This window comes from Perissodus microlepis, chromosome 22 (assembly GCF_051167445.1).
Source record: "Perissodus microlepis isolate ML-2025 ecotype Zambia chromosome 22, ASM5116744v1, whole genome shotgun sequence".
In the NCBI taxonomy this organism is placed as follows: Eukaryota; Metazoa; Chordata; class Actinopteri; order Cichliformes; family Cichlidae; genus Perissodus; species Perissodus microlepis.
The window spans coordinates 23,450,824-23,477,975 of record NC_140481.1 but is presented as its reverse complement, the minus strand read 5'-3'; the positions used below and the strand labels follow the sequence as shown (position 1 = coordinate 23,477,975).

General features: G+C 39.7%; 1 protein-coding gene across 2 annotated transcripts in view; it reads left to right on the top strand.

Annotated features, from left to right (window-relative positions):
• samd12 (sterile alpha motif domain containing 12) overlaps window positions 1–27,152 on the top strand; it is a 129,940-nt gene that overhangs the window by 97,625 nt on the left and 5,163 nt on the right. The window lies entirely within an intron of this gene.

Here is a 27,152-nt window from a genome sequence, read left to right as displayed (position 1 = left end):
AAAATTTAATTATATGCAACATTCTCTGACTGGAAGAAATTTGTTTAACATTTTAACCTATTTTCTGCACATTCCAGCACATAAAATAAAATATTTTTTTGTGTTTACACTCACTCTTTCAAATAGATGCAAGTAAAACACAGCAGAAAATAAATAAAATCAAAGACTAGCGGTCCTTTTGCTCTATTTTCACCTGTAAAGCAGGAGTGGGGTAGGCGGAGGTTTGCCCTGGTGCAGGTGTGCCGCAGAGGTCAGTTGAAGAATCCGGGAGTTTCTCTGTGAATTTCTCATTACCTCGTAGCACACTCGGTGCTTGCTTGGAAGTTTAGGGTTTTTTTCGCTGTAAAAAGAAGTTTTCTTCCCATGCACAACGGACACTAATGTTTTTGTCACTTTTTATGGAATCAAACTCGAAGTAAGGTCAGTACTTCCACGCTTTAAACGCTGCACACTCATACTCTCTCCCCACTCGATATATTATCCATTGTTGATCTGCACACAGCTGTTGTCACTAACGCTTAAGTCACTGTCATGAGACATTCTCGCAAAAAAATCAGTAACGCAGTAACGCAGCGTTCCTACGGGAAAGTAACGGTAATCTAATTACCGTTTTTGCAATAGTAATCCCTTACTTTACTCGTCACTTGAAAAAAGTAATCGGATTACAGTTACTGCCCATCTCTGGTGAGAGCCAAACGTCCACAAATGTATGCCAACTAGTCCATTTGGGTATATGATATGAGTGGAAGCTTCTAGACAGCCAGGTATATGAGATACTCTTTTGAAGATTAAGAATGTACTCTGATGACTAATGAAAGTAGTTTGCAGTAATATCGTCAAATGTAAGTAAACAAGTCCCAGTTGCTATCGGTTTCTGGAGAATATATGGGGTTTTTTTTATAGCTGTAAATAAAACAGGGGTGCTGGCAGCCCAGTGTTACACGGGAACAATGCAGCATACACTGTTTGTTTTTCAGTGCTGGGAGAAATGAAAAGCAAGCCAAAAATTCAAAGCTTTGTTGAATCAAATTCAGTTTAAAGCTTTGCAACTAAGCAGAAGCCAGTTAACAGCACACCCTTGCTGCAGCAGTGTTTGTCTGTACTGTGTTTCAGGTGATATACAGCTGAACATGCAGTAATTTGCCATTTGTCCGGTCTTCTTTACCACACTGTTGCACAGAGTTTTCCCTCTATTCTCCCTATGCAGGCTTGTCATGTCAAACAAGCCAAAACCCACTGTTTGTTTCTTAACGCACACTTACCGAGTATCCATTGACTTAACTTGTTTACGTGTAATAACTTGCCTTTAGTAAGCCCAAAGAGGGTCTCCATCAGTATACATGAGAAGGCAGTGTTTACTCAAGTCAGCGCTCTTTAATCTTGACATGTGAAGAACGACACTAATTTCCTCTCTTCTTTTCTCCTGAAGGGGAAAAGCGTTCTGATGATGTAAACACCTTCGTTTATTGTGGCTGCTTTCAAATTGCCTGAAGTGGCTGTTTCTGTAATTGTGGGGTGAAGCAAAGTGCAAGTGATTATGCGTGTGTTGAAGACTGAGCTTGTCTGTGCAAAAAAAAATTAAAAATTGAAAAAAATTACACATCTGTGTAACAAATCATGTTCACGGATTCTGCAGTGGTGACATGACAAGTGTGTTGTAAATGATCTCTAAACAGCCACCTTAACTTGAGACTATCACACTTACACCAGGATAAAGATCTTTAGGTGAATGTAATTACCTGCCAGCTTCTCCTCTTAAATGTACGGCAAAGAAGGGAGGAGGGAAGCTTGAGGAGAATGTTTAATAGTGTTTGGAACAGCATATTCTTATATTAAGGATTGAAAAATTGCCATTATATCAATCAGAATCAGAAGCCATTGCCATCATAGAAAAGAGCAGTTTCCTTTGATGAATCAGCAGTGAAAATATTTAACCAAGAGAGACAAAATAACTACAAACTACTTGGTTAGGTTTAGAGGAGGATCACTGAAGTACAGCACTTCAAATCAGTAATGCGGCGCGTTGAGGAATTACACTCGCCCAGTGTGTTTAATTTCATTGCCACGATCACAGCCGTGCAGCCAAACGCCAAAGAACACCTTCTACGTATCTGTGAGATGCCAGCGGCTTTCACAAAACAGCTGTTATTGACATTCTGGTGAAATGTGGGCTAAAACAAGGCCAACAATTAAGTCTTTAATGAAGGGGAAAGAGGGAGATGCAAACAGAAACTGAAGGTGGTTTAGAGTGAATGGAGGATGGAGGAATTACAATGGAAGGTAGGAAGTGATGATAATGAGTCTCCTCTCACGAGTCCATTTCTCTATTTTCCGAGTTATGACACTTATCTCTTTGAGGTATGCTTCGTATGTGACAGAAAAAAGGCTGTGAAATGTCTCAAAACAAAGTATGAAGTATATAGAACTTAACTGGAGAAATCCTTTTCTTTTCTGCACTTTTCTCCTGTAAATATATAATATACATGCACCCAGGATGATGACGATAAACAGTACTGTTTATTGTCATCATCCTGGGTGCATGAATGCAAGGGTCTTAAAGTAAAGGGAAAAACGTCAAACAACTCAGGCGTAATCTTGAACAATAAAAGGAAGCATTTGAATGCAGATTTTTGGCATTGATTACCATGGCAACTAGCATTTGCATCAACCCTAATATAAGCCTTGCTATCTCAAATATTAGCCAATCGTGACAGGCTGAAAATGTTTTTTTTAAGTAGTTTTGCATTCAAAGAGTGCCACTGGGTGTATATATATGCGTTGCAGTATTTAACCAGGCGTCGTCTTCTGCGCGAGCAAATGTCACTCTATCTGTGCTGAAGATTAACAATGGATCTTCACATCTCCATTTTCCTCCTGCCTTCAATCTATATCTCCACTTCCTTTGTTCCTGTTTTGTCAGGCATTGTAATCCCCATCTTTTCACCTCCTACAAATTAAAGCCTGCATTCAGCCATCAATCACACAACTGCAGTCTTAAACAGAACGAGGAGATAAAGAGACGAGGGCGGCAATGCTTATTTGTCTATCAACTCCCTCCAACTGACTAACTGTCTGAATCACAGTTAGCTTGCCAGTGATGGCCTTTTGTTGTGTAGGATCTGTGTTATTTGGTTCAGTCTCTGAAGCCGTTCTGGTTATTTGGTTGTCAAACTGAGGTGCAAGGCGGTTTGTACTCTACCTGCTTGCTTCGCCACCACCGGTGCATGAAGACAAACTAATTTTCTCCTCCACCGGTAATGAAGAATGAAATCCTTTTGTTCAGCAGCAGTGGGGTTTAGCGCAATTGTCTTTACTCCTGCGTGCTCTTATAGAGCAGGTCAAGTAGATTTTTCTGAAGTGCCTTGTGCTCTCTCAGTGAGCCAGATGATTCATTTAAAAAGGCACTGAAGCATACGTTGTTAGCTTGCTGCCTTTGATACACTACCCCATGGCTGCTAGTCTGAAGCACGTGCACATTGATGTGCTTATTTACAAAAACATGCAAACGTTGATACCACAAACCACATGGATAGCTACATGAATGTTGGACACTTTCCAGAAGTCTTGGGCACTTCATGTTATTTGCTATTTGAATTATGACCCATTACTCATGAGGGTGTTACTGGTTCCCAGCTCATGAAAAACTACATATACCTAGGGATGGGTATCATTTAGGTTTTATCCGATACCAGTACCAAACCGGTACTTTTGAAACGGTGCTCGAACCGGTGCTTAAAGAATGGAGAACACAAAATTGGTCCAAAAACCTCTCATGTTTAGCTGTTTTTTTGTAAAAAGATAACAATGTTAGCCTTTTCTGCAGCTATAGGAGATTTATGGCATCACTCTTGGCTGGAAGCAGTGCTTAAACAATGGAAAAAACATAAACTTTGTCCAAAAACCTTTCATGTTTAGCTGTTTTCCACTTTTTCTTTGGTCATTTTAGCCTTTTTGGCCAGGGTGAAGGGAGCATCTGCCATCAAACAAGAAGACAGCCGACGGTGTTTGCTAGTTCACCTTACATGCATTAATGTAATAACGTGGTTAGCCTACTCAACGTAAATTACACACGAACAACATTAAGCTACTCACGCAGAGAAGAACGGCTGCTGCTGCCATCATCATAAATGGTAAATGGTAAATGGTCTGTATTTGTATAGCGCTTTACTTGGTCCTAAGGACCCCAAAGCGCTTTACACTATACACAATCATCCACCCATTCACACACACATTCACACACTGGTGATAGCAAGCTACAGTGTCATCATCCGTCATCATTTCTGCTACACTGGCAAAGCTAGGGGCCAGGACTCTCCTCTTCGGGTTTTTGGGGGATGTTGCTAACTCCAGGTCCGATAACAGGCAACCCACCCGCAGTAGATGTGCCCGGTGTGAGGTCTCGCAGCAAACTATCAAATACGGTGCATTTCTCGGCTTTTAACAAAATGCTATATGTCGCCAGGTGTTTCATCAGATTCGAGGACTTACCTCCTTTGCACAGTATCACCTTAAAGCACTTGTTGCAGGCTGCTGAGTTTGCATCTTTTGCTGTGAAGTACAGCCAGACTTTGACCGCTTCGCCTTGGGCATTTTTAATCTGTAGCTCTGCTCTAAAAGAACGTACGTACCTGGGCCCGCCTACTACGCTTGCAAAGGTAAAATGATTGGCTAGAATCCAAAGTGTATCACATCTCAGGAAAAAAAAGCACCGAAATAAAGCACCGAAATGTGCGCTGCTTTTCGGTCTGGTTACTACTGTTTATGTCAGAACCGGTGCCATAATGGCACCGGATACCGGTACCCATCCCTACATATACCACATAAGAGGCAAAAGCAACTAAAACAGCCTAACTGCACAAAAACAGAATAGAATAATCTTTATTGTCATTATTCAAGTACAACAAAATTTTATATCTGCAAATATTACAAAAAGCAATAAATAGACTATAATAACAATATTTAGGCAGATAAAATTTGTATTAATCCAAAAATTACATAGGATGGAATGAGATCAGTGTAAGTTATTGTAGTGTATGTGTGTTGGGTGAGAGGTGATGGAGGCTACAGCGCTGGGAAAAAAGCTGTTCCTCAGTCTGTTTGTGTGTGATTGTGTAAGTCTGTATCATTTGTCTGATGGCAAAAGTTCAAATAGAGGGTGACCGGGGTGTGACATGTCTGAAATGAAGCTGTCATCTCCCTCAGACGGTTGTTGTAGACATCCTCTAGGTGTGGGAGCTGCAGCCCTACTACACACTGTGCAGTCTTCACCATTCGTTGTTGATCCTTCAGCTCAGCAGGTGTGCAGCTTATGTGCCACACCATTATACCATTTGTGAGGATGCTGTCGATGTTGGGCTTTTTTTTTTTACTAGTGTTGAAGGTCTATGTCAGGATGTTGAATAAGGTGTGTCCAAGAAACTTTATTTTCTCTACTCTCAACTGCTTGTCCATGTATGTGAAGGTACTTCCACTTCTCCTGAAGCCTTTGATTAACTCTTCGGGCTTGTTGGTTTTAAGGACCAGGCTGCTCTTCTCAAATCAATCAACAGAGTGTGCTTCCTCAAACCTGTAAGCTGTTTCATTTTTGTTGAGAACTTTAAAATTGTATAAGTTGGTACAGCACCTGCGCAATGTTCCCAGACAATAAAATTATCATAAAGAGGGAGCTACACCAAAAACCTTCTTGTGATTGCTTTGGTCACTTGCAGATTGCTGCAGTTCCTCAAAGTTTGCACAAAAGATGCCCATTTGTCTACGCTTGTACCCAAACTGTAGTGAAACTTGGGACACAAATGGGAAATAGCCAAACATTTGCCTGTAAAGTAAATGTTGTGTAGTCCAACACATTTTAAAAGGGTCGGCTTTTACGTTGATGGCGAACATTCTGGGTTTTTTTCACACTTTCATGACATCTTGGAGAAGGGATTGGTAGATAAGTCATTATATACAGGGAGTGCAGAATTATTAGGCAAATGAGTATTTTGTCCACATCATCCTCTTCATGCATGTTGTCTTACTCCAAGCTGTATAGGCTCGAAAGCCTACTACCAATTAAGCATATTAGGTGATGTGCATCTCTGTAATGAGAAGGGGTGTGGTCTAATGACATCAACACCCTATATCAGGTGTGCATAATTATTAGGCAATGTCCTTTCCTTTGGCAAAATGGGTCAAAAGAAGGACTTGACAGGCTCAGAAAAGTCAAAAATAGTGAGATATCTTGCAGAGGGATGCAGCAGTCTCAAAATTGCAAAGCTTCTGAAGCGTGATCATCGAACAATCAAGCGTTTCATTCAAAATAGTCAACAGGGTCGCAAGAAGCGTGTGGAAAAACCCAGGCGCAAAATAACTGCCCATGAACTGAGAAAAGTCAAGCGTGCAGCTGCCAAGATGCCACTTGCCACCAGTTTGGCCATATTTCAGAGCTGCAACATCACTGGAGTGCCCAAAAGCACAAGGTGTGCAATACTCAGAGACATGGCCAAGGTAAGAAAGGCTGAAAGACGACCACCACTGAACAAGACACACAAGCTGAAACGTCAAGACTGGGCCAAGAAATATCTCAAGACTGATTTTTCTAAGGTTTTATGGACTGATGAAATGAGAGTGAGTCTTGATGGGCCAGATGGATGGGCCCGTGGCTGGATTGGTAAAGGGCAGAGAGCTCCAGTCCGACTCAGACGCCAGCAAGGTGGAGGTGGAGTACTGGTTTGGGCTGGTATCATCAAAGATGAGCTTGTGGGGCCTTTTCGGGTTGAGGATGGAGTCAAGCTCAACTCCCAGTCCTACTGCCAGTTTCTGGAAGACACCTTCTTCAAGCAGTGGTACAGGAAGAAGTCTGCATCCTTCAAGAAAAACATGATTTTCATGCAGGACAATGCTCCATCACACGCGTCCAAGTACTCCACAGCGTGGCTGGCAAGAAAGGGTATAAAAGAAGAAAAACTAATGACATGGCCACCTTGTTCACCTGATCTGAACCCCATTGAGAACCTGTGGTCCATCATCAAATGTGAGATTTACAAGGAGGGAAAACAGTACACCTCTCTGAACAGTGTCTGGGAGGCTGTGGTTGCTGCTGCACGCAATGTTGATGGTGAACAGATCAAAACACTGACAGAATCCATGGATGGCAGGCTTTTGAATGACCTTGCAATGAAAGGTGGCTATATTGGTCGCTGATTTGTTTTTGTTTTGTTTTTGAATGTCAGAAATGTATATTTGTGAATGTGGAGATGTTATATTGGTTTCACTGGTAAAAATAAATAATTGAAATGGGTATATATTTGTTTTTTGTTAAGTTGCCTAATAATTATGCACAGTAATAGTCACCTGCACACACAGATATCCCCCTAAAATAGCTAAAACTAAAAACAAACTAAAAACTACTTCCAAAAACATTCAGCTTTGATATTAATGAGTTTTTTGGGTTCATTGAGAACATGGTTGTTGTTCAATAATAAAATTATTCCTCAAAAATACAACTTGCCTAATAATTCTGCACTCCCTGTATAGTACACTACTAGCAGCTGCTAGCAACCAAACACTTGCAAGGAGGTTTTCGGTGCAACACAGTGTTTGCAGTCATTTTCAAGACTGCTAGCAACCTCCAATGACCACATGCCAATTAGTTGCAAAATACATCTTTTTTTCTCCAGTTCAGGGCAGTTACCAGGGGATTACTGATCTGTCTAAAGGTGTGTGTGAATTGGGCTGCTTCAGCAATCAGTTTCAGGGCAACTGACAGTAATTACTAACAACCAGTCGGATAATACAGTACACATTTTCCCCTTGTGACCTGTGGTTGCCAGTTTATCACCAACCTGTCTCTAGGGCCGTGTGAGTGGGGCCTAACTGATGTGATGGTGTTCTTTCTGAAAACAGATTATACTTTTATTGCAGTATTTACATGGTATCTCTATTTATATGCAAAGTGCTTTAACTTTTATACTCTCAGTAATTACCAGTATAAATTTCTAGCTGGTAATATACTGCACTATTTACGCATCTTGTATTACATGAATGTGATTTCCTGTTGTTTTTTTTTAATTAAAATTTCGCAAGTTAACATACAGTAAATTTTGAGGGGCTAATTCAGTGTCTACCCATGTTTTTCATCCTAAAAGATTTTTTTAGAAGCAGAAAAATACAACTTACTTTTGTATTTTAGATATGTTTATTAGAATATTTCAAAATAGCATTGCGGCAGAGTTTTGGATTCGTCTCACCTCAGCACAGTTTTCAGCATAGTAGACAAGCTTAGCAACTAGTCTGTGAATTGCAGCATTTAGAATCTGATATTTCCCTCTGGAATTCCTGGAAACCAAAAGAAAAAAACAGCTAAAAGCGAGGTGAATATTTGAATTACGTTTTTCTTACAAGCACAGCTTCAAATAAATGCAAATGCATCTGCGTGCCTGCTGAATGTATAAACAGGCGACACGTTCATCGCATCAAATTCTCAAGATAATTGTGTCAGTGTTGTGTTAACTGCTCAACCCCAAATGGCAAAAGACGCGAGTAAGTGTGTCGAGATGTATTTCAATGAAAGAAAATAGCACGTCTCCAGTAACCTGTGTCACAGACACACACACTCATGGCCTCTGAAATAAATTAATCTTTCTTCTCGGGTTGGTAATTAGGCATCCCCAAGTTTTCTCAAATCATCTCATTTCTTGTAGAGATGTGATTATCATAAAGTGGATGCTTGAGGGGAAAAAAAACCCAATTTGCATTTCTTTCTGTACTTCAGTCATTTCTCCCCAGTCTTAGCCTTACACTTGAAGAAGCAGAAAAGCCAGGCTTGTTATCAGAAGGATATGTAATAGCCCTTCATTAGAGTACTGGCTCATATCCAGCGTACCTGAATTTCATCTGATCCTATTGATATAGCCTACGTCGCTGCAAACCAGGGTCAAATAGCGTTTCTAAATTATTCAGTGTTTATCTGAACCTACATAGTGTGGTTAGGTAGAGGTATTGTAGAAGAAGATGCAGGGACATGCAGTAACTAGACTATGAAACGCTTTTCTTTGATTCTCTTTACTGTTTGGTGTTTTGCTTGTGTTTTAATTCTACCCTAACCATCTGCCACACATATTAGCCAAAGACATTTTCAAAAGCTATACCGACTCTTCTCTCTTGTTCAAGCGCTTTGTATACCTCCCACTTTGCCACATTCATTTAGTACTTTGTTCCAGCCATAGTTTCCATGTTTTTAGGTTGTTCTTTTCTCCTTTGCTTCCATCTGCAACACCGTTTTTGTGCTGTTACTTTTTCCCATTTAGTATAAGCACTTAGTATAGTATTTCTGGCCATAGCAGGTATTCTTCTGTATAAGTTCACACCTAATATGTGGAATACTTTCTAAGAAAACCCTTTATAGCTTGCCTATTAATACACTGCTAAGAAAAGCCTTGATAATAGGCCCTTGGTGTTAAGGGGTCAGTCCCAAGCCCACAGTGCTTCCTGTGGCACTTATTTTCTCTCTTCAAACTGGCTAGGAGTGATGTGGGATGAAACGCTGCCATCCAGTAACATGGCAGATGTCTCTCACTGTGTGATTACTCAGTGTCAAGTAGGCGGTGAAAACAGGTGACACGTTTATTTGTGGGGGGCGCGTGCAAACAAGGCTTTGGCGATTAGTCATCATTTGTGCAAATGTTCCCTCTCTTCACTTTCACTTCCCAAAGAGACCAGTTTCAGTTTCAAAAAATAAATAAAAAAAACAAACAGTGGACACCTATTGCACTCAAGTTCTTCAGCATAAGCAGTCGATTTCGCTTGTACAATAGTAGACTCCATCATACCCTGCAGTAATCCTCTGCCTACTTCCGTCTTGCTTTTATCTTTGAAGGACAACTTGTACAGTCTTCTAATGAGCCTGTTTAAAACTGAATTTGATGGGTCAAATGTATTTTTTATGATTCATTAGCTCTCCTAATTTTGCAATACAGTATCTGCCTTCAAATATGCTTAACGTGTGCAAACCAAATCCTTTTCTGAAGCCACAGAGGGCTCTGAGATAATGCAATGGGCCCTTTGGCACAATGTTCTGATATTTTACATTCTAAACCATCAGCAGACAAAACAATGCAAAAAAAACCCGGGGGGTTGGGGGGTGAAATCAATGTTTCACACATAATAAAACATGAAATCAGACTCTGTTGTTTCACTTTACTGAGCCTAGTTCTGCTGGAGGTTTCTTCCTGTTAAAAGGGAGGTTTTTTTTTCCACTGTCACCAAGCGCTTGCTCGTAGGGGGTCTTTACCTTACATTGCAAAGTGCATGCATAATGCCAATGCATAATATTTCTCATGCAAAAGCCTTGTTTGACACCCTGAAAAATAACAAATTAGACTTAATAATAATTTAATATTCATGTTTTTCTGCTTGTCCATTTGAAAAAAATAAAAATTCAAAGTTCAGGAGGTTGTTGTAATGCAAGGTCTTTCTATGTTGGAGATCAAATCTCAAGTTTGTCAGATGCCTCAACTGTATCCAAATGGGTGCAGCTCTGCTAGCGCTGTTCGCCAACTGTGTCTAATACATCTACCAAACAATGCTGATGGTTGCCAGCAGTGAAGCAGATACACTGTCTGCTTCACATTAACCTCCCTCTGCATTACCAATGTCTGTTGACCCAGACATATTATGAAGCTACAGGTAGACACTGGAGAGTGTGTTATCAGGAGATGTGTGTGCCTCAAAAAAGACACACACCAGAGAGCAGCGCTAGCCCCTTGCACAGTAGGACCACCATTGTCGCAGGCGGTGTAATGTGCGTGTAATTTGAACACACTTGGGCGCGCACAAACACATAAAGCTCTAACTACAATTCTCTGACTGGAGGCCATGCTAGAGCACACTGCCTCGTTGCAACAGCGGGTATGGCACTATTGATTGGGAATGAATGTATATGTTCAATTCCCACCTCGATGTATTTCTTTACAACAGCCTCCCCAGATATGCTGCACATTTGATGATTAATATTCATCATATGGTTCCTTCATTGCCTGCAGATGGCCCCCTCTGTATCCGCTGGGACCCGCACACCCTGACGCGAAAATTATATCCATTTATACATAGTCTACTCGACATGATGTGCCTGTGTGCTCTGCTAAGGTTAAAAGTGTCTAGCTCAAGGGCGATGCGGTGTAGTCGTGGCAGGTATGGCCCCGCTGGGAAACCAGGAGCTTCGTCACGTATTCAGACCCCTAGCTGGTAAATACACGTTTAATGCTACAGAGTCAGGCGGGGCAGGCGGCGTACCCAGAATACACAATTACTTCAGGTGATTTATTTTAAAGCAGGGAGGGTGTGAGGGACTGGTGGGAAGATTTCGGTGTCAGCACATGAAGACTGAGCACTGCCTTACAATATAGGAAAATCCACAGTGACCTGTTAAGAGTTCAGTGGAAGCAGTTTTTGCATTATTTTGATATCAGTTATTACAAGAGTGAAAAATGGGTTTGAGCTGTCTTCTGCTGTAATTAGTTGCATCAATCAAAAGTATAACAAGAACAAAATTAACTCGTTTGCTTGCATTGCAGTTATGGCTTGTGTTGAATTACTAATTTGGATATCAGAAATTTGTAAAACAAAGACCGAATGTGGCAGAAACACAACATTAGAACGACAACAAACAGCCCTAAGGTGCTACATTTGCATGTATTTTGAGTTGTTTGCGTTTCCATTAGGGCTGCCACAAACGATTATTTTGATAGCCGACTAGTCACCGATTATTTTTGCGATTAGTCGACTAATCAGATCATGCATCCATTGTACGTAAAACGACAGCTTATTGCACCAGCATGCATCTGGTCTTATATAACTATCACTAGCTTACAGCTTGAAGTGTTTAAGGTATGTGCTAACTAAAAATAAAGACAAGACAGTAGTTTATTAAATTTTAATGAAATGTGTAGATTGTTTCAGTGACGTTTAATAAACTCAGCCGATTTACTCAGGAACAAATAAAATACTGAAAAAAGCCAAATAATAATATTTTTAAGTTATCTAAGCAACTTATATATCATGTTTAACCTGAGTTAAAGAAAAAGAAAAAGCGAAAGACGGCGGTGGGTTTGAAAACGATTTGCCGGGAGTCCGGTGTTCTCACGGGCTCTAGTGAGGCTTGAACCCCGGCTCGCTATCGAGCTAGTGGGTAACAGACGTCTCCGAAAACGTTGGAGCGCTTTTGAAAATATGTGGTGTCTTGATAAACTGAGCAGATATTTGAGGTTTACACAGTTACATTCTCGCCTGAAAATATATTAAACGTTTATTTTGTGACCCAGAAAGAATAATAAGAGTAGTATTAAAACTAACTAGCTGCCGCCATTGTTGGAAACTGAGCTGGGCCGCGCTATGAATTCTGGGACACAGCTTCTTCTTCTTCGGGGTTTAACGGCAGCTGGCATCCTTGTACATGCAGTGCTGCCATCTTCTGTTTCAGTCCGTTATTACACTCTTAAATCCTACTACTTACTCCTGCGTCTTTTGGGATCTTACAAAGCTTCAAACGACGCGTCGACTATTAAATCAGTCGTTGACGATTTTGATAGTCGACGTAATCGTGACTAGTCGACTAATCGTGGCAGCCCTAGTTTCCATGCTTGTACAAGAACTCTTATACAAATCTGTCCAGATATCTGCAAAAATTATGTTTCTGCCATTAGCTTTTCAGCAGGCATTGTAAAGAGTACATTGCGCGTGAAGATTTTGTTTGTTTAAAATATTAATTAGTGCAGCTTTAAGGCAAAAGAACGCTCAGCATTATGTGCTGACGTGCAACAATTGTGCAGGGATAACCCTGCAAGTGAGTGCAGATGCTAATTTGCCACTCACAGTAAACATGTCTCATGGAAATGCAGCCAAAAATTAGTAGGGGAAGTAGCGCTCCCTCTTTTTGCCTGAAGATACTTGTTTTATTGCAGTTGCTATAATGTTCCTATCATTATCTGTATTGCTCTCTCCTCCCACTCGAACTGAATGCATACCTGTTGTCTGCAGGTTGTTCAAATACATTGTGGGAGATTTATGGAAAAAGCAAAGCAGCCTATGCAAAACTTTATTTTGTATAAAATACCTCACAATTGTGTGCCTGATGACACTCGATTCAGGCCCTCAGCGTTATTGCTAGAATATTGCGAGAGCAGCGGTAAAGTCTAAACCGGGCAGTTCGTTTAGGTAGTCAACAACACCGATAGCAGTCTGCAAGATTCATGTGTGTTACAGATGTCTCGTACTGATGAATTACAGAGTTCTTAACGTGACGACGTGTTAAGGTATGCCTGCATTTTTCAGATTCACAAAGCACAGAAAGCAATCACTCTCACAGAAAAAGATTTTCTTCCACCCACACAGCAAACACCCCGAGAAATGTGCATGAACACTACTGTATGCACACACACATGAGCATTTGCACACTCAACTGGCTTGGATGTGCCAGCGGAACTAATTGTTTGTAGAATTGATTTCTTATTTAATTACAAGACAGGCAAATTAGTTTAAACTTGAAATCCCAGAGCCACTCAAGAGGAATTAAAGTGCTTCCAAAAGTTTTCAGCAGAGAGGAAAATGAATTTTTCTTTCATGGTGATTGGTTATGTCGCTGAGAGGAAGGCACTATATTGCGCTACCACACCGATTTATCTACCGAGTATACACAGTGTCCTCTCCGAAGAGAATAGCGAGAGCTTCCTCACTTCCTTATTGTATCTCTTCCACTGGCTAAATTGACAAGAGAATGTATATTTTCAATAGTGCACCTTTGGTAACTGCAACCAAATGCTGAAAACTGTTTCTTTACGTTGTCACTGCGTGAAAGAGGGTAATGATTCCATCAGTGGAAATGGTGCCTTCGGGGACAAAACGGATGCATGAGTCAGATTAAATGGAAATTGAGGAAAACACAAAGAAAATGTCTTTGGTTGTGGTTTTCAGCAGTTTGCTTATGATAATTTCATGCAAGTCATTTTGTTGTTATATGAAACTGACAGAATGCTTGCAACAATAAAAAATGCGCAATTACATTAGATAAACATTATTACACCGCAAAATACACTTCATATTATATTAAGTCATTTTCTTAGGCATTTTTTAGCCTTGCATGAAAATAACATCTTTTAGCATAATGTAGCCATTTCAAGATATAGGCTTCATTCATTTTGTTCGTACACATAGAGCCTGACAAGGCCACTCTAACTGTTCTCATTGTACTCTTGTTCTTAAGATATTTTTTACCCTTCTTGGGTAAAGGTAAAAAATGAATTGTTGTTTAAAAAAACAATAATTTAAATTAAAAAAAGACAAAGGCTATATTTATTAGCATCTACACCAATCAAAACAGAGGTGGCTGAAGTACAAATGTTCTTCACTTAAAAAAATACTTTGGTAGAAGCTGAAGTACGTTAATGTCTTATGTAAAAGTGAAAGATACAGACTTTGAAATGTATATTTGAAATAAAAGTATTAAACGGAAAAAGTAATTTGTTGGAGGGTGTTTGTAACAGGCATTTTGGTCCACAGGAAACTGAAACATGTGCCAAATTAACATAGAAAAACCACATACAATACAACAACATACAATACAAGGAAATAAAAATGTTATTTCAACTTAAATTATAACTGTAATTAGGGAGTCAGCCTGACCATCTGTTATGTAGAACACAAACAGAGAAAAGCAGAAAAACAAACAGAGATAAAAAGAAAAAAAGCTGTATTTGCCGTTGCCTAAATTGTAGATTATTGACTTCACTGTTATGAACTGCCTCAAAGTAGGATGTATGGAGTTCACACTAGAGGTTTACTTAAGGTAAGCATGCTTTTGTTGTGTTATTCTTCCCTCCTGCTTACGTCTGTTGAGTAGAAAGTAGAGATAAAAATACTCAAGAAAAGTAAAGAACATTTTTTAAATCCACTTGAGTACAGTTAGTATTTGTACTTGGTTACATCCCACCTCTACTATCTACTCACTGAATTAGTCCTTTCAAATACCATTATCTTGTTGCAGTAGTCTTCCAACCCTAAAAGCTTTTCCATTACCATAAACTCTAATGATTGGAATTCTCTCCTATTTAGTATGTATGCAGGCTAACAAGCTAAACTAGTTCATCACAGCAGTACAAGAACAATGTTGTGTTTCTATTAGGTCTCTTCTTCATCATCATTTTGTTCCAGTTTTGTTCAGTGTAGCATTTTAAAGCAGGTCAATAACTTTAAAAGTCAATCACAGGAAAATGCTTGGACCAAGCTAGCATAGCACAGCTAGCATAACTCAAGCAGTAGCCATTATTCTAGTTTACAGATTGACAAATTGGCTTATGTACCGTGCAATAATGGGAACAATGTCAGCATAACAGTAACTAGCAATGGTCAAACCTCTCGAGTCTGTTTTACATTGGGGTTTTTTTTTTGTTTGTTTGTTTTTTCATATTTGGGCCACAAGGTGATGTAGCTAGCTAAAGCATTTCGAATGCCTCTTTGTTTTCCTTTGCCTAATTTGTTTTCAATCATTGGCGGTCACTTTGAACAGAAGGCAACAAGCGGTGCCATCTTCAACACAACTGTTCACAGTTAGTAGAAGAGCAGAGACCTGATAGTGAGAAATAAGATCCCATTACTCCAGTGACAAAGGGAAACAAGAGTTGCCAGTGTTTCAGAGCCATGGTGATGTGAGGTCATCATTATTCACCAACAGCTCTTAGGGTTTCTGTAGTGAGAGACAGAAGGTGAGAGAGAGAGAAAAGAGAAAATGCTGAGTGAAACACATTGCAGTTTTTTCCTTATTTTGAGCACCACTTCCGTGCTCCCTCTGTCTACATCATGGCCGTCCTCCCTGTTGTCGAGTCATCAAATTTCTGTGGAAAATGAGATTCGCTGTGCCACGAAGACTGATGATCCCCTTTAACCTCGGCTACTGAAGCACTTTCCCCGTTCGAAAATAACAACCAAGCCTTTTTGTCTGTGCTATTTGAAGCCCCCCTCCCATATCTTATATTTAAGTGCTGTTGACTTTGAACATGCCCTGTTTGAGTCTAGGTAGGCGCCGCATCAACTGAGAAGCTTGAGTGGGATCATTTCCTTCAAGTATTCTCAAAGTACATTTTAAGGCGTACCCCAAGGGCAAATTGGATAGCACTGTGGTAATAGTATCGCTTTCTTCACTTGAGCAGTATATCATTGGCTTAGAGGCTCGTCCTAGAATCAGAATTGTTGTGGTAACGCTAATTTCTCTCATGTCCATTGGCTTTGGTTACACTCCATGGAGAATTTTCACATAGCTACACATCGAGCTGTGATAGCACGGTGGGGCTGGGAGAGTTAAGCATGGGATACACCGCAATATTGGGAAACCACACATATAACAGCTGAATTTCAGTAAAAAAATACTGATGCAGTCCAACTTTATTTATAAAGCACATTTAAAATGGCAGAGCTAACCAAAATGACATTCATAAAATAAAAGGGTCAGACAATAAGAACAGAATGACAGCAGCAACTGGTCTATAGACCTCTGTGACCTTGACGGGACGTAAAGTGTTAATATCCCATTAAGAAATTTTAAAACATACGATAAAATGTTAAAATCAATCTTGAAGTGCGCAAAGAGTCAGTGAAGGGAGGTCAGAACAGGGGAGATGTGATCTTGCTTTTACTGGTTACAGTAAGGAGGCGTGCAGCAGCATTTTCTGGACCAGTTGCACCAATAAAAAGTCCATTACAATAGCTGAGATAAAGTCATGTACAACCCTCTCAGAACCTGACCTTAGAAAGATGCCGTTACCAGATATTTATTAATGAAGAACGTGGACACCTCAGAAGCAGAGTTTTAAAAGATTCAGTGATATTAAAGGTTATTGTATTGCATTAGATTATTAAACTGAATTTATCTCAAAAGAAATCTTTAATCTGGCAGGCAAAGGCCCATTTATGAATAAAATGTACAGTTTTACATTATATTACACTTTTTAGCCTCTTTGTTTGCTTTTGTAAGCATACAGAGGTTACTCTTTGTGTTACAAACTATTTATGCCGCTTTCATTTCTTATACTTTGGGTTGAAAAGCTAAAGTAGCCAAATCTATTTTGAAATTGCTAGAAATTATTGTGTAATAAAGGTTATGTATCGCTTTGTCAACCAAAGCTCTAATGTTATATTGGGACCTCGCGTAATTTGTATTACTTGTATCTTAATCCTTTGCAGCTCTGTCATGTCTTTAATTTTGAAAATAAACGCAGGCAAACACAATGGGTAATAATAGTGATTATATTGTATTGTGTCCAAATTGGCATCTTGGGCTCGGTCTATTTTCTTGTTTGTTTCTATTGTTTCACTTACTTCTGTCTCTCTCCTGCTTAAAGTATATAATAAAGTGCAAAAAACAAAGTTAGGTGCATGTTGGGTGCAAAGTCTGGAGTCTCGTGTCACTGCACAACATGTATATCCAGTAACACCAAGATCAAATGCATGAAGACTCAAAGGATGATGATATGAGTGGCATCTGCTATTATAGGACATTTTCTTGTCAACAGCAATGTAAGGTCTGTGGCTCGTGACGAGACTCTTGTAATCAATCAGTTGTCATGTTATGCAGGGATAATATTTAAAAAATGTGTCCTCAAACACAGAGGTGAGTGGTACCTGCTAAGGTGTAGCTGAGAGGTATTGATCCACTGCACTGAGTAAGTATATCTAAGGTTTATGTAAAAGTATTGTATAGCTAGTTTAAAGTTTTGTGCGGGCAAACATGGCCAGTGTGTTTATTTGTGATTTTTTTTATATATTTTTTTTTAGAGAGACATACTTTCTTAGGGAATAGGAGATAAAAAGAATATCATCGCTATACTGAAGGGGGGAAAAAAGTGAGGAAGAATCTCATAGAGACTCAGATAGGGAAAAGTCTATTCTCAGGAAACACAATGCTGGATGGCGTGCTCAAGCTAAATAAATTATCACGGGGGCTATTTTTAAGTTGAAGTGTAAATGCAGTAATCCTTGGAGCAGGAGCTGCGAAGAGCAACGCACAGAAACCACATCGGGGAATACAGCTCTGCCTTTATCTTCCCCATCCCGCCCGCCACACACTCTCTTCCCTCTTTCTTTTACTCTCTCACCCACATGCATCCTTCACTCCGCACATTTTCGCCCCATCCCAGCACCTCTATCTGTTCTCACTTTATCTGTTTCCCGTTTCTCTCTCTCCTTTTTCTTCTCCCTGCCTTTCATATGGTAAAAGCCTCTTTTCTGTGTCAGAGTATTTTGCTTATCACTGAGTTTTCTATGGGGACTCCACTGAGGTCTATTGTAATAAACAATAACAGAGCTTTGAACAAGACTGGGAGGGGAAACATGTAAGTGGCACGCAAAGAAGAAGCAGTCAGAGGATATTAGGATACAGTGGGCCTGTTTTTTTTAAACCCTCAGCTCCCTGCAGGACAACGTTGTCAAGCCCAACAAGACTTTGCCTGAAAAGCAGTATTGTGGTGTTTTGGTATGGGGGAAGAAACCCTCCTCTGCTGCTGTTTAGCAGCATATAATGGGGCATCGTTAATCATGAGCACAAGCTGAGGTTTTACAAGGTTAATGACGGCATAGCCAACCTCTCGACTGTGTCCCATTCCTCAGGTATTTATCAGTGTCAGCAGAAACCTGTGAGCTGAGGGTACTTCATATAGTTCTCTCATTGACTCTACCCACATGTCTTAAGCTTTTCTTTTTGAGTCCACAGTGCTAGAGCCTTGCTTTTTTCCTTTACATTTATTCTCAGGGGTCGGCTTTTGTGTAAATCACTTAAGAAAAACAGAAATATACCAAACTGTGTAAATAGAGCGCAGAATGGATAAAAATATTTGTCACCATATACTTTATCTGTCATTTTGTATTTCATTTTATTTTGTATTTAAGAAAAACAGATAATAAATCATCACAAAATTAGATTCGCCCAGCTCAGGCATTAAAGGCATACTTTGTGAGAGATATATTAGCTGCTTTGTGCTTTGCTTGGCACAACTCTGTTTAAAATATTGCTTCATTGACATTTAAGTTAAAGATAATCAGCATCATACTGAATACTAATTCAGTTTCAGAATTTTCAAAATCTACCTTGCCCAACTTTTCAATAGACACAAATATTTATTTTTAGTAATTTTATATATTTATTTTAAAATCTTACTATTCATATAATTGCAAGGGCAACAGAAAAACCCTTGTGACCTAACAAAAACATTTATATGTAAAAAGTTAGTCAAAAATTGTGTTGGTTAGAGTGACAGAAAAGATTTTAAAAAAATACAAAGAGGACTGATCTTTAGTCTACCTGTGGTGTTAGCATATCGCTCGGTTATGTCCCTTCCTCTTTGTTCGTGTGATCTCATGGATTTGTCCCTTCCTTTTCCAAGTTAAATATATTCATTGGCAGCATGGTACATATGTTGTGGGACACAACTTTCAGTGCATAGTTACTGCTCTTTGAAATATGTTAATTTTAAAAAAAAAATAACAATCAAGATACATGTATCAACGAAATCACGTCTTCAGCAACTACGTTTGCACTTTTTCTCAGAACGAGTGTAATTTACAATGATACATACGTACAAACTTAAATGTATGTTTTATGTTGTTTGGGATGATTTTCAAATTCATGGATAGGATGGAAAATGTCCTGCAAACAAATACATTAAGTGCTATATGAAACCGTCATTAATAAAATCCTGCTTTAAATGTTGCAGCAGTTTGTGCTGTACATGATGTTCCAAACACAGTGTTGGGAGTTTCCAGGGTTTGGCTAACCTTAGCAATGCTAGCACCAGTAGCCTTGGTTTCTTCCATGCTAGCATGAACATCTTGATGTAGTATATTGTTACTTCTTGCTTCATCTGACTTATTATGTTCCAGTTTATTCTTACAAACTCGACTTTTTTTAACATTACATGACAGAATTGCAGAACAACACTAGTTAGCACAGTTGTTTACTTTCCAAATCTACTCATTTACAACGTCTGTTCACAGGGAGAGCAAGCTCACTGTGCAATAATGAAAAAAGAAAAATCAACTAGTACCTTCTATCTGGGGCTGACTAGAGAAAGCAGCAACGTATAACCACATTTGACCAGACTGGCAGACTAAGAGACTTAAGCTGTTCAGCTTTCAACCAAAATGTGTAGGTTTTAAAGGCAAACTTCCTTGGTATGTATGACATTTGTTCAGTTGTTATCTAAGCCTCAAGTATGGAACTGCAAAACTCTGATGAAGATGTTAATGAAATCCCCTGAAAAGTTACTTGAGATTTTCTGTTACAGTCTATAGCTGCATTTCTGAAGGAGTTTGCAATTTTTTTAAAAACAAAACTGCAGTTTGAATATTTCTCGTGTACAAAACAAATACCAACATCTTCAATCTTCTGAATCCAATTTAACAGATAATGAAGATCTGCTCACTAATTTGCAGCACAGCCTGCAATGCTAAAAAAAATAACTTTAGATAAGTAAGGGATCCGTGTCAGCATCCACTAATTGAGACAAATTTGAATTTTGCAAATGTTTTTATTTGCAAAATTGAAGATAAGTAATGTTACTTGCCATTTGCAGTAAGCATCCTGAATTGGTATTAATCATAACAACCAAATGTTGACCCAGTTGTTTAATCTCATTGTTGTTTTAGCTCTAGAAGTAACAAATTGTCGAGTGTCTGTTGTGTTTCCGCCTTGATTCAGTCGATGGAAACCATTTCAAGAACTGGAATATAACATTCAGAGTTATATGTCATTTTTCTTTTATCATAATGATCTACTCTTACTTGAGTCTCATTTTAGCAAGTAAACAAGCAAATTTTAGATGTAGCCCTGCCTGAAGAGGTTGCAAAAAATACACAAAACCAAACATTATACTGGGGTCCATGTGGATGATGTGCTGTAGAGATCCCCAAACCTACTTTCTTTAATATCAGAAAATCCAGAATAATGTTTAACATTTAAATTCCATTGCTTTGTTTCATTGGTTCTGTTTATTTATTTATTTATTTATTGTAAAAGGCATCTCGTGGCCCACCTGCTGTGCCTTAATGATTCACTAGGGGGCTGTGGACCACACTTTGGGAGTCAGTGATCTAAAAGCATATCTACACAGACTTCCCCACATAGACATGCTTAAAAATATAGATACAAACAAATGTCAGCATAGATGTTCTGAAATAAATGAAAAGCTTGTTTTTACTGTTTCGCTTTTTGCTTCTTTGTATCACTGTTTTTTTTAAAGCCCTGACAATGTGACAGCTTCGTTTCGGTAGAGATATCCTGCATGACAGAGCAGCACAGTGCTGAGCTCAGTTTGACAGTGCCCTGCTGAGCAACTAAAGGAAACCGAACCATGGAGGCAAGGTCTGTGCATGTGCAAAGTGCGAGTATGTGTCACTGTATGTGTTGGCATGTGGCACTGGAAAAGGCACAGTAGCAAACAAATTCAACTTGACACGAGTTCGAAAACCAAAATACAAGCACTTTGAGGACTTCCGTTCCCCTCTCGCTCGCTCTGCATAAAATAAACTTATTTATTTAACCTCTCTGGGTTACGCTGATGAGGAGCTCTGCTTTATAGAGATAGATGGAGAGACGGAGAAGGGGAAACATCCCGTCAGTTGTTTATGTTGTTGAAATCAGGGCAGGAAGAGAAGCAGGCATGCTTGCTCTGACTCGCAGAATAAGATGACCTATTTTAAACAGATGCTGGAAGACGAGGCTCCATAAAGCTTATCTGAGCACGACGGAGGCTCGAGTATCTACATATCTTAAATAACAAAATCATCTATTGGTACTTTTAACAGGTCACAATTAATTAATGGATTATAAATTCAAGCAAGAAACAATCAACTCTCTTAGTAAGATGCCACCAAACTCCTTATATATCCCCAGCATTGATCTAAAAGTGTCTCGGATTCTGCTGGAGGGACTGAACACCGTTCAAATGATTTTCCCTCACTCGCTGCTTTGCTTGTGGTGGACATCTAAAACATCTGATTCCCAAAGGTGTTCAGTTGAAGGCCACAGAAGACAGATGTTCAGCTAAATGTGGTTAACCATGATTGTGTGTTTGGTATAGAGTGCATGACACTAATTATATTGTAGCAAAAATAACTCCAACAAGAGTAAACTGAGTTAAATTTGTTGGCGTATTTGTGTATTCATTGGACTACATTCAGCCACACATTTATGCACATTTGTTGCAATAATAATCTGTGTGTGGGACTGGCTCAAAATAAACTACAGTGCCCACATTCATTGTAATGAAGGAACCTGTTAGTCAGTGCAACGCCGTGGCTCAGTTGTATTTTTTTTTTTTTTTTTTGCGGACATAAATGGAGCTCCTGTCTCGGCAGACTTTTACTGCATAGATGACACTTGACGCTGTGGATTCGTCTTTCCGTGGGATTTGTCGATAATGAAGAGCAATCCTTTGAAAACTCATCTTAATGTGACCCAGCAGCAGGACACCACCACCAGGTGCAGGATCCAGCCCGTATGGAGCAGATAGTTCAAAGCGGGGCGGACAGAATCAGCGCAACCGCGTCCTCGTTTACATTTTCACATCGAGACGCGGCACGCAGCAGAGAGGCGGCAGATGAAGCCGCACACTGAGGTGTGCTTTGATTGAACAAGCAGGACAGCTCTGATTACAAATGCATGGGTGCAAGCTGTAGAGGAGACGAAGGAAGGGGGGGGGGAGAAAAAGACAGCAATGACAGCGTGAGTGAAGTATGGCAGGAAGACAGACGGGGAAAATTTGATGATCTGGACATTTAACTCCTTGTTTCTATAAAGCTGCTCATGTGTTAATGGAGGCAAATCACGTTGATCAGTTGTACCGGTGGCACAGAAGAGCGAGCCGCTGTCGATACAAGAGAGTTTGTGTGCATGTGTTGAAGGCCTGCAAGCATTTATGTTTGAACATACGAACATATGGGCATGAGATGGAATCCGTGTGTATTACACTGTGAAACAGAACATTAGTAATATATCAGTTTTCCCTACGTATGGGCCGTAAACATGAAAAGTGGGTTTTGTAATTGGTGAGTTTAACTGGAGACAAACCAACTGTTCTCTGCCTCTCATTCACTCACACACATACACACACTTGCGATTACACACCACAGACGCATGCCGAAATCATAATTTTCTGTCAGATGCTTGTGCGCACACACACACACACACACACATGATCCACACTTATGTCAGGGAGGCATTCACACGCTGCTCAGTTTAATTTCGGTTTGGCAGATTATAGTAATTATGTTAAAGAAAAGATTTTTCAAAGTACTTTGCCCTTTTCTGTCCTTGAAGACTGAAACAGTGCTAGCTAAAGGATCCTCATACTCCAATTTTTTTTTTTTTTGAAACTCTGCTTTATACTGGGTCAAGTAGATTGGAAAATATATTAAAATAAAGGATCTACGAGGAGCTATGGTTTTATTGTTTTGCGTGGTTTTATGGCAACAGTAATCTCTGTGGCATTCAGGGAAATGTTTTTCTAGTCATAACAGCAAACTATCCTTTATATTAAGTTGCAGCGTGTGTGTGTGTGCGTGTGCGTGTGTGTGTGTGTGTGGTGGCAGCCAATAGAGACGCAGTGACACCAACATAAATTGGAAATACAGAGTATGTCATTGAACTGCACCTCTGGGCCTGCTCTCCATTTAGCACTATGTCAGAGTAATGTGTTTGCATACGCCGTGTGCTCTATTTGTGTGTGTATGTGTGTGTGTGTGATAGTCAATGTAAACTACCCATGAAATTAAGAGGGTTTTTTTTCGTTTTGCTTTGTAAATGTAGACGTTTGCTTCTGCGTGTGACAATGCAAACTATCCTTGAAATTAAGATGTAGACCAGGAGGCGTGTACGTGTGTGTGCGCGCGTGTGCATGCGTGAGTGTGTGTGGGTAAACAGATAGCTCTGAGTACTCTCCCGATCCTCAAAAGACAGAGCGAACCTCTAAAGGGAGGGCGGGATTTGAAGAACATTTTGAGCATGCTGACAGCTTGTCAGGGCCCTCCTACGACTGTAATGAATTTCAGCCTTTTGTGGTGTGTGGTCCTGCTGCACCGATAAGCCCTGGCACTAATGCAGTTAACAAGGAGTAAGAGTGTGCGCCCAGTTGTGTGCGCACCGCCTGACGTGATGTATACATGCTTCTGAGCATGCATCACTCAACTCCTACACTCCTTAAACAAGCTAATCATTGCCGGACAGTCTCAAGTGTGTTTCTAACTGTATTTAACGCTGCAGTGCTTTTATTTATATGGCTGAGGGTTAGATTAGTAGCATGTTAAAACTCAGTATGTGGGAGAAGGAAAAAAAACTTTGAACCTAAGACTTTAAGTAACCAGGTATTGGAAGCCAAAGCCTTCAACTTCCACAGCTGCATGATCCTTTGGGTGGTGGGTCTGCAGTAGGGCCGGCACATGCGGCTCACTGGAGTTGAGCCAAGCCTGACTTCATGAACTAATGCCCGACCAGTAGCAGTTCACCCCTCCCCCAGGTCTGGATCTTGGGTGGGGTCTCTGGAACCCAGATACAGGTAGCAAGGGTGTTGTTGTTGTTTCCATAGAGGCCTTATGAAATATACTTAGTTTAGCTTGTCACCCAGCCAGTAGAGCCAATACCAGCAGCCATGTTGCCCCTGACAACATAGCTCCAGAGTTCACTTGGGAAGTCTACCCCCTCCATCGTGATAAGGATAACAATCTCATCTCTGCTTTTTTTGCACTGGCAGAGACGCATCTTAAAAAAGTTAAGACAGGGCCATGTTTCCCCACTTTGTATCATCCCGTCTTCTTTTAAATACAGCCCGTAAACATCTGGGAACTTAAGGGAACCAGTTGCTGGAGAGGAATTTTGTCCCATTCTCGCCTGATTCGAGCTGCTCAACAGTTCTGATCTTCTTTGTTGTAGTTTTCATTTCATAACCAGACAAATGTTTTCAGATGGTAAAAGATGTGGACTCCAGGCAGACCAGTTAACCAACTGAACTCTTCTACTCTGAAGCCATGTTGTTGTAATAGCAGTAGTATGAGGTTTAACATTGTCTTGCTGAAATATGCAAGGCTTTCCCTAAAAAAAGATGCCGTCTCAATAGGAGCTTATGTCGCTTTAAAACCTGGATATGCCTTTCAGCACTGATGGGCCTTTGCAGATGTGCAAGCTGACAGTTCTTTAGGCACTGATGCATCCAGTCCAGTTCTGCCTTAGGCCTAACGATTGTGGGCGTCCACTGATTTTTGATTTCGTCCCCTGCACACAGAGATTGCTCAGATTTTCATCATCTTTGACTGATATTATGTGTTATAGATAATGAGATATTCAGAGTCTTTACAATTTCACACCAAATTTTTCCTCAATTTGTCACAGACATAGTTATTTGCAGATTGGTGAACCTTTGCCCATCTTTACTTCTGGTAACGCTGCCTCTCTCAGATGCTCTTTTTATACCCAATCATGTTTCTGACCCGCTGCCAATTAACCTGATTAGTTTCAAAATGTTTTTCCAGCTGTTTCCTTTTAGTACCACTTACTTCTCCAGCCTGTTGTTGCTCACTTCCCAGCTTTTTTGAGATGTGCTGCTGCTATTAAATGTCAAATATTATATGAACTAATAATTTTTCATGAAATGGTACAATTGCAACCACTTTTAACATCTGGTGTATGTTCTATTGTAAGTAACATATTTGTGAATGACACATGTTTTTACTTACATTCTACATAGTTACACAACATTTCGGTGGGAATTGGAGTTACGCAAAATAATTTCTTTTAATGTGACAAGAACTTATAGCTGCAGCTCTGTACCAGAGAAAGACAATATATGAGACTGCATCCAGTAACAGTTACAGATAAAGTACAAACCATCATCATAAATACTATTGTTTAGATTATTTTGAAAAGAAACAGCCATAACTCATGAACAGATGCACAGCATGTTTTTATCATATCTGCAGGGTGGGGGTGTTATACAATGAAAAGAAGAGTCTCATGAGAGATTCAAATGTCAAACAGTGCGCACTGGGAAGTCTGCTGATGTGTTAATCTTGTTTCTTTAAAGCAGATTTATGATACTTTTCCATTTTTTTTTAAACCTGCCATATGCATACTGTTACAGTGATGGATGCTCATATTACACATTGCCAGATTTTCACATTTTTGGTGTCAGCATGTGGACGAGTATCCCTTATGAGCCAAACGCTCAGGCTTTAGACTGCTCTGTTTAAGGCCGTTTTTTTTTTTTTTATTCTTGGATGTTTATGATGTCAAAGACAGAGGCTATTCCTTTATATGGTTATCTGAGGTAAACGGCTCCGGCTGTCTGTGCGTGAGGAACAGCCAATCAGAACAAAGTGGAGAAACTCTGCCTTGTTTCTCAGTGATGAAGTTAGTGGACGTACAAAGAGCCAGTATCAGATCATTCAATTCATTTTAACCTGTGAATCATGCAAAGCATCTAAAAAAAAATATTGAGCTAGAAATATAAGTAATAGATGACCTTTGAAAAGAGTCTGACCCGAGCATTTATTCAACTTTTTTTCTTTTGAGCCAAAAACACTCAAGTCAGAAGATCTTTAGTTTTTAAATGATCACAAAATAACAAGACTTCTTATATTTTATTAAAGGATTAGTCACATATAATCGACTGTCTAATTATATTTTATAGTTGGAAGTGAAAGGTTGAGTACTTTTGGTTACATTTTGCTTTTTTCATTTGTTTAAAGTGGATTATAATACACGCGTTCTAATTGTAATGGAGTACTGTCAAGGTACATCAAAGTATTGGCTTTTGTACTTTAAAGATCTGAACTGTACTTTTAAAAGTTTTAAAAATACATCTCAGCTTTGTGTTAGCTATTTGCCCTGAGCTTCAGCTGTCACTGTTGAAAAGAGTAACGTATAAAGTGACAAATCTGTTGCACCAAGCTCTGCATTCACACTCAAACTCTCTCTCACACACACACACACACACACACACACACACACACGTACAAAAGCTGTTGTCAGAGGCAGGGTTGGCATGTATCTTTATGCCTTGTCTTTACATGCTCCGAGTGAGCTCTAAATGTCACTTGTCTCTCTCCACTTCATCTGCTTGACTCATCCTCCTTGTCTTCACTCT